This window comes from Neophocaena asiaeorientalis, unplaced genomic scaffold, assembly GCF_003031525.2.
Source record: "Neophocaena asiaeorientalis asiaeorientalis breed wild unplaced genomic scaffold, Neophocaena_asiaeorientalis_V1.1 scaffold134, whole genome shotgun sequence".
Lineage (NCBI taxonomy): Eukaryota > Metazoa > Chordata > Mammalia > Artiodactyla > Phocoenidae > Neophocaena > Neophocaena asiaeorientalis.
The window spans coordinates 13,385,214-13,395,697 of NW_020185339.1; the positions used below are offsets into that span (position 1 = coordinate 13,385,214).

Below are 10,484 nucleotides of genomic sequence, written 5' to 3' on the forward strand. Positions count from 1 at the left end.
CAATACTTAAAACAGCATTAGGTGGATTGAAAAGCCCTTTTAAATACCTTACTTTTTCTATATTCTCTTAAAATCTAAATATAAATTGTCATTAGCAAATAATTATGATGAATAATAACAATGTCACTTAATTTCCTGCTGGCTGAGGCCTGGCAGAGTTGAAGCATGCTGAACTCAAGAGCATGCAATTTTAGAATTGAACAATTAAACTCAGAGAAGATGAGAGCAGAGGTTACCATGGCAACCTGATCCCAGGACCCTGTGTGCGACCATATTATTTCAGCGTTTGAGTCACAGTGGCTGGTTATTGTGATTTAAAATCCAGGCAATGTTTGGGTACAGATAACGAGTTTCCCCTGTGCAAGTTTAGAAAGGACAGGTACTTTGGAGTCTGCTGAAGAGCATTATATAATCTTCAGTGAAGTGATAATCAGTTAATGGAAATAATTAGTTGTAGCTAATAATGATGATTAGTTTTAAGCTATGTCATAAACATATTAGAATTATGGGCTCTGTAAAAATAATTGCATTAAAATTTAATAGTTAAGTATAATTGTATAATTAGTTTTCATTCATTCAACAATACTGATTAAACCCTAGTATGTGCCAGACCTTGCTGTAGGTACTGGGATTCAGTGAAAAAAATAGGGTAGACAAACAATGTAAATAACTTATGGTATCTGATGTGTTCAAATGTGATAAGGACTATAAAGACAAAATAAACTAGGGCAGGGGGATTGGGGGTGTGTGGGACAGTGAGAGTGTGGTATGGCAGTTTTAAATTGGGTTGTCAGAGAAGGTCTCATAGAGAAGATGACATTTGAACGAACTCATAAAAGTTGAGGGGTGAGCCATGCAGGCATTTAGGGAAGAACATTCCAGGCAGAGGAAATACCAGTCCAAAGGCCCTGAGGTAGAGGCATGCTTGTCATGTTCAAGGAACAGCAAGAGAACTGGAGTAAAGGGGAGAATAATAACAGAAGAGATCAGAGTAGAAATAGAAGGCAGGACCATATAGGGCTTTGTAGGTCACTGAAAGTATTTTTGGCCTTTATTCTGGGAGAAATAGGCAGCTACTAAAAGATTTTGGGCAGAAAGGTGACATGACCAGTTAGGAGGCAATAGTCTCCTTAATTGTTACTAAGGGGGAAAATTATGGTCACTGCGGGTTAGTAATGGAAGTGGGGAAAAGTGTTCAGATTCCGGATATATTTTGAAAGTACATAGATACAATGGGATTTCCTGATGGATTGGATATGGGGTATGAAAGAAAGAGAGGGGTTAAAGATGACTACAAGGTTTGGGGCCTAAGCAACTGGAATAATGTAATTGCCATCATTTGGGAAGGGGAAATCTGGATGGAGGGGGTTTGGTGGTGGAGATGGGATGGAATGAGAGAGCAGAATAAAGTTTGAGCTATCTATTAGAAATACATGACGGGGGGGGGGGGGGGGGACTTCCCTGGTAGCACAGTGGTTAAGAATCTGCCTGCCAATGCAGGGGACACGGGTTCAAGCCCTGGCCCAGGAAGATCCCACATGCCACAGAGCAACTAAGTCCGTGTGCCACAACTACTGAGCCTGCACCCTGGAGCCCCCAAGCCACAACTACTGAGCCCACATGCCACAACTACTGAAGCCCGAGCATCTAGAACCCATGCTCTGCAACAAGAGAAGCCACCGCTCACTGCAACTAGAGAAAGTCCACGTGCAGCAACGAAAACCCAATGCAGCCAAAAATAATAAATAAATAAATGAAATTTTAAAAAAGCATCACATGGGGAGAATAGCTCCGTGCTTTGTGACCACCTAGAGGGGTGAGATAGGGAGGGTGGGAGGGAGATGCAAGAGGGAGGGGTTATAGGGATATATGTATACACATAGCTGATTCACTTTGTTATACAGCAGAAACTAACACAACATTGTAAAGCAATTATACTCCAATAAAGATATTAAAAAAAAATCAGTGTAGAAGAAAAATATATGTATCTGTGTTTCATATACATGTGGTAAAATATTTGAAGATGAATTCTTTAAGAAGGGCATATGTTTGAAATTAAACTTTTTTAGTTAATGAAAAAAAAAAGGAAGAAAGACATAGGGGAATTCCCTGGTGGTTCAGTGGTTAAAACTCCGAGCTTCCACTGCAGGGCGCACGGGTTCGATCCCTGGTCGGGCAACTAAGATCCCGCATACCGTGTGGTGTGGCAAAAAAGAAAAAGAAAAAAGAAAAAAGAAATACGTAGGGGAAAGAGAAGACAGTTGGAGCTACAAGTCCAGAGCTTGCGGGGAGTTTAGGCTGGAGGTATAAAGTCAGGGGTCATAGGGCAAATGGATGGTATTTAGAGCCACAAGAATAGGTGAGACAACCAGGGGACTGAGACGAGGCCAGACTGAGCTCTAGGACACTGTAATAGTAAGATGTTGAGAAGAAAAATGGGACCAGCAAAAGACTAAGGAGAAGCCAGAGAGATAAAAGCAAAACCAGGTAAGTATGGAGTCTTCGAAACCACATGAGGAAAGCATTTCCAGGAGGAGGGAATGATCAAAGATGTTAAACGCTGCTGATAGGGTAACTGCCATTGATTTAAGCCATGTGGAGGTCATTGGTGCCCTTGATACTCATCAGAGTGATGAGAGTGGAGGCTGATTGGAGTGGTTGCCAGAAAATATCAGGTGAGGAGTTGGAGACAGCCTGTAGACAGATCTTTTGAAGACTGTTCTTTTGGGGTGTCAGCTAGAGGGAAAGTGAGGTAGGGAAGGTTTTTCTTTAGAGAGGAGATTTAATAGCATGTTTTTATGCTATATATATATGAAATTATTAATATTTTATATTTGATTATTTTATATTGAAATTTATCTTCCAGATACTATATCCCCTATTCCCTAGGACCTCCAATTAGTCAAACGTTCGTCTTTCACCTGGGATGTTGACATTTTCCTGGCTACGTTAATGTCTTTATTCAGTTGGATAACATTGTCAGTCTTTCAATTTGGAATTTCTCACTCATGTGGATTCTGAATGTCCCTTGCCCTTTTGACATGCCCAATGAGCCACACCAACACTAGTCCATCCATAACATTCTTGGTCTCTGTTCCTAGTCTCAGGTTCCACAGTGATGCTGGAGAAACATGAAGAACATGCAGATGTAATCTGCCACTCATCCATGATATCCTGCCTGATCCAGGCCCTTGGCACCGTGCTGTATTTCCTGTATCTCTTGTTCCCTAACTTACTGAATTGATCCCACTGACTGAGTCTAGGTTAAATAGGAGCATTTGCAGGTTATGTGCCGCTGGTAAGGTCTACCTTGCTGGCCAAAGGTCCAGATGGATGTAAAGCCCTGCAGCATCTCTGCAGCCCAGCACAGGCAGAGCTCACAGGCAAGCAAGAGGAGTTGTGCCTTTTGTATAACAGCAGCAGCAACTGGCTTTTGCAGGAAGACATGGGATGATGCCCTTGAGGGCTGAGCTCTGAGAAATCACAGGCAGACACTGAGAATCCCCTTCTGTGTGTATAAAATCCCTGTTGCTGGAGATGGCTGTTCAGAAGCCGACAAGGAGAGAGTGAGGCCCAGGGGCGTGAATATATGGCACCCAGCTGAGCTGAGCAGAGAAGAGGATCCATACTACATAAGGACTGAGAAAGTTTCCTTTTGCTGCTTATAGGCCTCAGGTGTAGAGCTGAGTTAATCATGCTCCTTGGTTTGCTTGCAATCTCCCTTCCCAGCCCCACGGAACCATCTCCCCAATGCCTCCTGAGTCAGGTTATTTACAGTTGCAACAAAAAACACATACACATTTTAAAGTTAGCTCATATTTACAAAACTGCCAAAATATAGCTCTTATTCCATTGTGAGGGTTCAGTCTACCTACATAAAGGGGCAAGTTCAACCTACCAGAAATTGCATTTATTCTGCAATAGCAGAGGAATTGCAAATCAGGAAATGCTCACTGTAGCAAGCTGCAGGTGAGTCTGATGACAGCTTGGAGTGGGCTGTATTTAAGGGCAAGGACTGCAGAGGGGAGGTCCAGCCAGAGTCCAAGCAATAAGTTGACTGGCTTGAAGATGGGGAGAAACGTTTGGAAGGTGTTCATTGGTTGAGAGGTAAGTCTTGGTCTTCTGTAAATCAGGCATTTATGGGGTAAATCAGTCACTAAATTTCTTTAAGTTTGGTTCTTCTGAGGGCGTGTGTGTGAGATTCTCCATTTTGTAGCCTCTGGTTCCATGTTATTTATTTATTTATTTATTTTTGCGGTACGCGGGCCTCTCACTGTTGTGGCCTCTCCCGTTGTGGAGCACAGGCTCCAGACGCGCAGGCTCAGCGGCCATGGCTCACGGGCCTAGCCGCTCCGCGGCATGTGGGATCTTCCCGGACCGGAGCACGAACCCATGTCCCCTGCATCGGCAGGCAGACTCTCAACCACTGTGCCACCAGGGAAGCCCCTGGTTCCATTTTAGATTGGAATGCTTTCACATCATTTTGATATTTTCAGCAGGTCGTGAGTTAATCCCACTCAGGTACAGTTAAAGGTATATCAAAAAATGGGTAGAATTGGACTTTCCTGGCACTCCAGTGGTTAAGACTCCTTGCTTCCACTGCAGGGGGCAAGGTGTTCAATCCCTGGTCCCAGAACTAAGATCCTGCGTGCTGCGTGGTGTGGCAAAAACAAAAACAAACAAAAAAACCCCAACTGGGTAGAGGTAACTAACAAGCATAGTCAAGATTTTTGTACCCAGAGTGAGCACTTATTATATCATTCAGTAAATACTTAGCAAATGTCTACTACGTGTTAGTATTGTTATTTTCTTTCAATTTATAGAACTACTACGTATATCAAGTACCCACCTGAGGTGATTTTGACACAATGAATTCTCCTACGTCAATGGGGTATCCTACAATTCAATACTGATACTACTCAGAGTTAGTGCAGACCTCACAGGTTAAGGGCTCAGTCGCACAAGACTACACCCACTTCAAACACCAGGTGTAAGTCCTGAGCCATCTGTACATCTGACCAACTGGCTATAAGTCAGAGGTTCTCAGGACCTTCTTCCTCGATTCCATAATTTGCTGGATGGCTTGCAGAACTCAGGAACATGTTTTGTTTATGTTTACCACTTTATTATGAAGGATAGAGCTCAGGAACAGCCAAGTGGAAGAGATGCATATAGCGGGGGGTGGCCGGGGTGTGTGTGAGGACACAGAGCTTCTATGCCCTCTCCAGGCATGCCAGCCTCCCGGCACGTCAATGTTGTTCCAAACCCAGAAGCTCTCTGAATCTCATGCAAGAGTTTTTACAGAGCTCAATCTCCCTCACCTTCCCCCAACCCCTCACCTTGCTCTTCCTTCCCAGAGTTGGTGGGTGGGGCTCAAAGTTCCAGCTCTACTTGGTCTTCCTGAAACCAGTTCTATCTAAGTCATCTAGGGGCCTCGCCCTAAGTCACCAGATTAGCATAAACTCAGGCGTGATCAAAGGGGCTTGTTAGGAATAATAAAAGATACTCCTATCACTCAGGAAATTCCAAGGCTTAAAAGCTCTTAAAGGAGCTCTGTGCCCCAAACCAGGGACAAAGAACGAAATATATTTTTGTATCCTACCACACCATTTGTCAGTGTCTCTGATGTACTGCCGAGATGCCCGCCTCGGATCTGAGCCTCGTTCTCGCAACTGCTGGGAAGTGTCGCCAGCTGACAGCTCTCAGCCGAGTTGCTCTCTGGGAATTGCCCTCAGTTGAGGACCCTCAGCTCATCCAAGGTTACAGAAGGTTCTCTCCCTGGGGAAAGTCAGCATTCAATGCCTTGGCTTACAGGGGAGGATGGGGGCAGGGCAGAGCTAGTCTGAAGGACCTTCCTAGCTTTAGGTCTTACTGTGACTGCTTTACAGTCCTTTGCTCTCTGCCCATTCCCATCTCTTCCTTCCCCATGACGTTGACCCTAAGGGCATTCCCTGATAAAACCTCTGCACGCAAATCTCCCTCTCAGAGTCAGTTGCTAGGATCCTACCTAAGACACCAGACATGATGCTTGGAAGTTTACATGTAACGTAATCTAATTTTCTTAACAACCCCATAAGGTAGACATTATTAACCACTTAGAGAAGAGGATACCGAAAACTAGTAAAGTTGAATAACTTTCCCAAAGTCACAGTGGTAAGGTGTGATTGACTCTAGTCTGTTTAATTTCAGAGCTACACTCTTTTCACTGTGACGCCTCAACCTACTGGCTGTTTCTGGTGGAAACAGGGGAAAGGGAGGTGCTAGGGTTCAGGTCCTGAGGGTGTTAAGAATTGCTGAGCTGTGAGGAAGAAATGAAAGAAAGTCAAGGTGGGAGGCTGGAGAAATCAACTCTTCCACCCGACTAGGGAGCCCTAGGTTGAGACTGCAGGTGGGAAGAATCAGAAATAAAGGAGAGGAGGAATGAGTTCAGGAATTGAACAAGTAGAGTAATTCAGAGTCTTACTCTGTAAGCCAGAATTACTTCTGTGTGGGTCCTGGAGTCTGTCAGTGGGTGGACACATCTTTCAAGGAGCTAAATTTAAGTGTAACATTGGTCACATCCCATAATTTTTATGTATATTTGTCATCTGAGAAATTGTGCGTCTAGGAGGTGTAGGTTAACAAGTACATTTATATGTTGATTTCTTCTTGCCTCGCTGCTCGTTTACCCTTCCATTAAGCCTTTAAGGAGCACATTACATTAGACTGCGGGCAGCCAAAAATCAATAAAACACAATTCCTGTCGAGGCATTAACAGTCTAGTGGGAGAAACAGACATTCAAACAACAACGACAAAGGCAAAAAGGCCCGTGAGGAAGCTCTGAGCACCCACTGGAGGGAGCCCCTAACTCCGGCTGGGATAATAGTCCTGGAGGGGTTTAAGGGAAATGTCCCCTGGACTGGAAATCAGGTTATACTGAAAGCAAAACCGGAAGAATCAATTCATAATGGATAAGATTAGCCATCAGGAAAAATTATCCAATATATTGTCTATAAATGTGTACCTCCTTTGCTTAAACCCTTCAATAGCTCTCTATTTTCCTTAGGAATAAATTCAAACCACTTACCATGACCTTTCTTTATTCTTGGCTTTTCCAATTTCATCTCAGATCCCCCGTGATTAGTAAGTACAAGAAGTTTGAGAATCACACAGGATAATACATGAGAGATTTAGTACAGAGCTTGGCGCTTGTGCCAGCTCTTTCAGCTCCAAACCACCTTCTCTACCAGAAGGTGATAGACCTTCTGTGACCCTGGGGCTGGGACCCTGCGAACCACATTTCTGCTCTGCCGGCTGGCTCACTGCTAGGCTCTGCCTTCAGGGGGCACTAGAGGGAGGCTGAAAGGCTGGAGGAGGAAAAGTGACTGGCAGGGTCCCTCCTGTTCCAGAGAGCCTCATTCCCACCAAGCTTCACCGCCGCAGCTGCAGGTCCTTTTCTGGAAGCAGTGGAATCCAGTTTGCAGTTTTTCTAACATCTGCAGCCCCAGCTTCATAGTGCTCCCACAGACAGCAGCACCAGCAGAGATCTGGGGAGATTTTTGATTGTCACAGTTCAGAGGATGTATGTCACGGGGTGCTATTGGCATCTAATGAAGAGAGGCCAGGGATGCTGCTAAACATCCTGCAATTCACCGACAGCCCCCTCTGCGAAAAATTATTCCGTCCAAAATGTCAACAGTGTCGTGCTTCAGAAACTCTGTTCGAGTTTTCTTTTTGCCTTTTTCAGTTAATTTTACACATAAACAATCCTTTATATTGAATTCCTTCTGATCAAATAATTGTCATGGTTTTTGGCTGAATCCTGACTGATTCAGCTCTCAATAGTGTTAAAAGAAATTGGATGACTAGGGGAAAGCTGAAGATACCCATGGTTGAGTCTAAAAAATATAATTAATTGTAAATGAGTTCATTCTTCATGTATCATGATATGAATTAAAAATATGTCTAAAAGGGATTATAAATCAAGAGGCAGTGATATTCTTTAGGAAAATATAACTTCTCTTGGAGTGGGGCCTGAGAGAATGGGGACAGAGGATTGCTGATTTTAATTTTAAGCACTTCTATACTATTTTGCAAAACCCATGCTCAGGTATTATTTTGATTAAAATATTTTAAGGGACTTCCCTGGTGGCGCAGTGGTTAACAATCCACCTGCCAATGCAGGGGACGCAGGTTTGATCCCTGGTGTGAGAAGATCCCACATGCCGCGGAGCAACTAAGCCCGTGCACCACAACTACTGAGCCTGCACTCTAGAGCCCGCGAGCCACAACTACTGAGCCCACGTGCCACAATTACTGAAGCCCACATGCCTAGAGCCCATGTTCCACAACAAGAGAAGCCACCGCAATGAAAAGCGCACTCACTGCAACGAAGAGTAAGCCCCGCTCGCTGCAACTAGAGAAAGCCCGCGTGCAGCAAGGAAGACCCAACGCAGCCAAAAATAATAAAATTATTTTTAAAAGTAAGAAAAAAAATCCACTACATATGTACCACTCAATAAATATTATACAACGGAAGCCTCAAGCCAGTGGCTGACAGATATGTTTTGTTTGGACTCCACTGTATTGTTTAAATGGCCAATATTGCAAAAATATAAGAATTTACATAAAAGTACAGTTTTAAAAAATTTCCCCCCAAAGTTAAAAATTTGGCAGTGACAAGCCTTCATTTGCATATGGTAACCGTCAGCTGTGCTTGAGCCGCTGCCCACTTTCGACAAAGTATACGCTTTCCATTTTGCCACGGTCCTCACCACTCCCTGCTTCCTTCATTTGGGCTACTGGCTTGCTCCCATATGTATTGGAGTTTGCAAGCCAGATTAAATAATCTTTAGTGTCTTATACCATGGTGCCATCAACATACAAAGCAACAAAAGGAATTTACATAAGAGTCACAGATCAAGATTGGCACAAGCCTGGTAACATTGATTTTTTTTTTTTTTTTTTTTTTTTTTGGCTGTGCTGCGGCATGCGGGATCTTAGTTCCCCAACCAGGGTTCGAACCTGGGCCCCCTGCATTGGAAGTGCTGGAGTCTTAACCACTGGACCACTGGGGAAGTACCCCATTGTTTTTTAAATGAAGGAAGAGAATGGCTCCCCTTGCACCAACTTATGATAAGTTATGTGCCCGGTACAGTACTGTTCTAACTGAATTAATTCAGTTAATCCTCACAACAGTACAATGAAATAAGTCATGGTATCCGTTTTATAGATGCAAAAAATCAAGGCACAGAGAGGTTAATAAATGACACAGTATCACACAAGTACCCTCCACACGTCATCTATGTTTAACAAATATTTTAAAAAAGTACAAACATTCCATGCACTTTGTTCAGGTGGTTTCTGTATTCACTAGGACACAAATATCAGAAAGCCAGCTCAAACTAGCTCTAAAACAAAACATCTCAAATGTGGATTAATTGGCTCATACAATCAAACCACAGGATGCCAAGATTGGAGCGGGCTCCTGGGTGATTGCACACAGCCGGTTCTCTTGTTCTCTGTCTCTCCCTCTCTAATTCATATCCTCTTTGTGTGTTGACTTCATTCTTTCAGGCTCCTCTTTGCAGTGGGTGTTGCAGGCTGGAAAGAAGACCCTGACATAGAATTTAACGTTCAGGATGTTTATTTATTTAATTAATTTATTTAAATTTTTGGCTGTGTTCGGTCTTCGCTGCTGCACACGGGCTCTCTCTGGTTGCGGCGAGCAGGGGCTACTCTTTGCTGTGGTGCGCAGGCTTCTCACTGCGGTGGCTTCTCTTGTTGCAGAGCATGGGCTCTAGGCGCGCTGGCTTCAGTAGCTGTGGCACGCGGGCTCAGTAGTTGTGGCTCGCGGGCTCTAGAGTGCAGGTTCAGTAGTTGTGGTGCACGTGGGCTTAGTTACTCTGTGGCATGTGGGATCTTCCCGGACCAGGGCTCAAACCCATGTCCCCTGCATTGGCAGATGGATTCTTTTTTTAAATTTTATTTATTTATTTATTTATGCCTGTGTTGGGTCTTCGTTTCTGTGCGAGGGCTTTCTCTAGTTGTGGCAAGCGGGGGCCACTCTTCATTGTGGTGCGCGAGCCTCTCACTATCGCGACCTCTCTTGTTGCGGAGCACAGGCTCCAGACGCACAGGCTCAGTAGTTATGGCTCACGGGCCTAGTTGCTCTGTGGCATGAGGGATCTTCCCAGACCAGGGCTCAAACCCGTGTCCCCTGCATTAGCAGGCAGATTCTCAACCACTGCGCCACCAGGGAAGCCCCTCAGGATGTTTACTGAGGAGTACCCTCAGGATTAACACCTGTGGAAGGGAAAAGCTGGTTGCAGGACTGGGCAGAGGGAAAAGCTGAGCTGTGATGCAGGCCCAACGCTGGCCTAGGCTGACCCCATCAGGAACTGTGGAGTTAGAATAGCTCTTCAGAGTTGTCCCGAGTTGGACGGAGATGGCCTGGCTGCTGCATCCATCAGTCTTTGCATGTGGGCGGCTCAGGGCAGGGGTG

The 10,484-nt window shown here is 44.6% G+C and overlaps 1 non-coding gene across 1 annotated transcript; it reads right to left on the reverse strand.

Moving 5' to 3' along the window:
* Positions 1-8,983: 8,983 nt before the first annotated feature.
* Positions 8,984-9,057, reverse strand: TRNAG-UCC (transfer RNA glycine (anticodon UCC)). The gene has a single exon. It is a non-coding gene; the product is annotated as a tRNA-Gly (tRNA).
* Between the last annotated feature and the right edge of the window lie 1,427 nt (positions 9,058-10,484).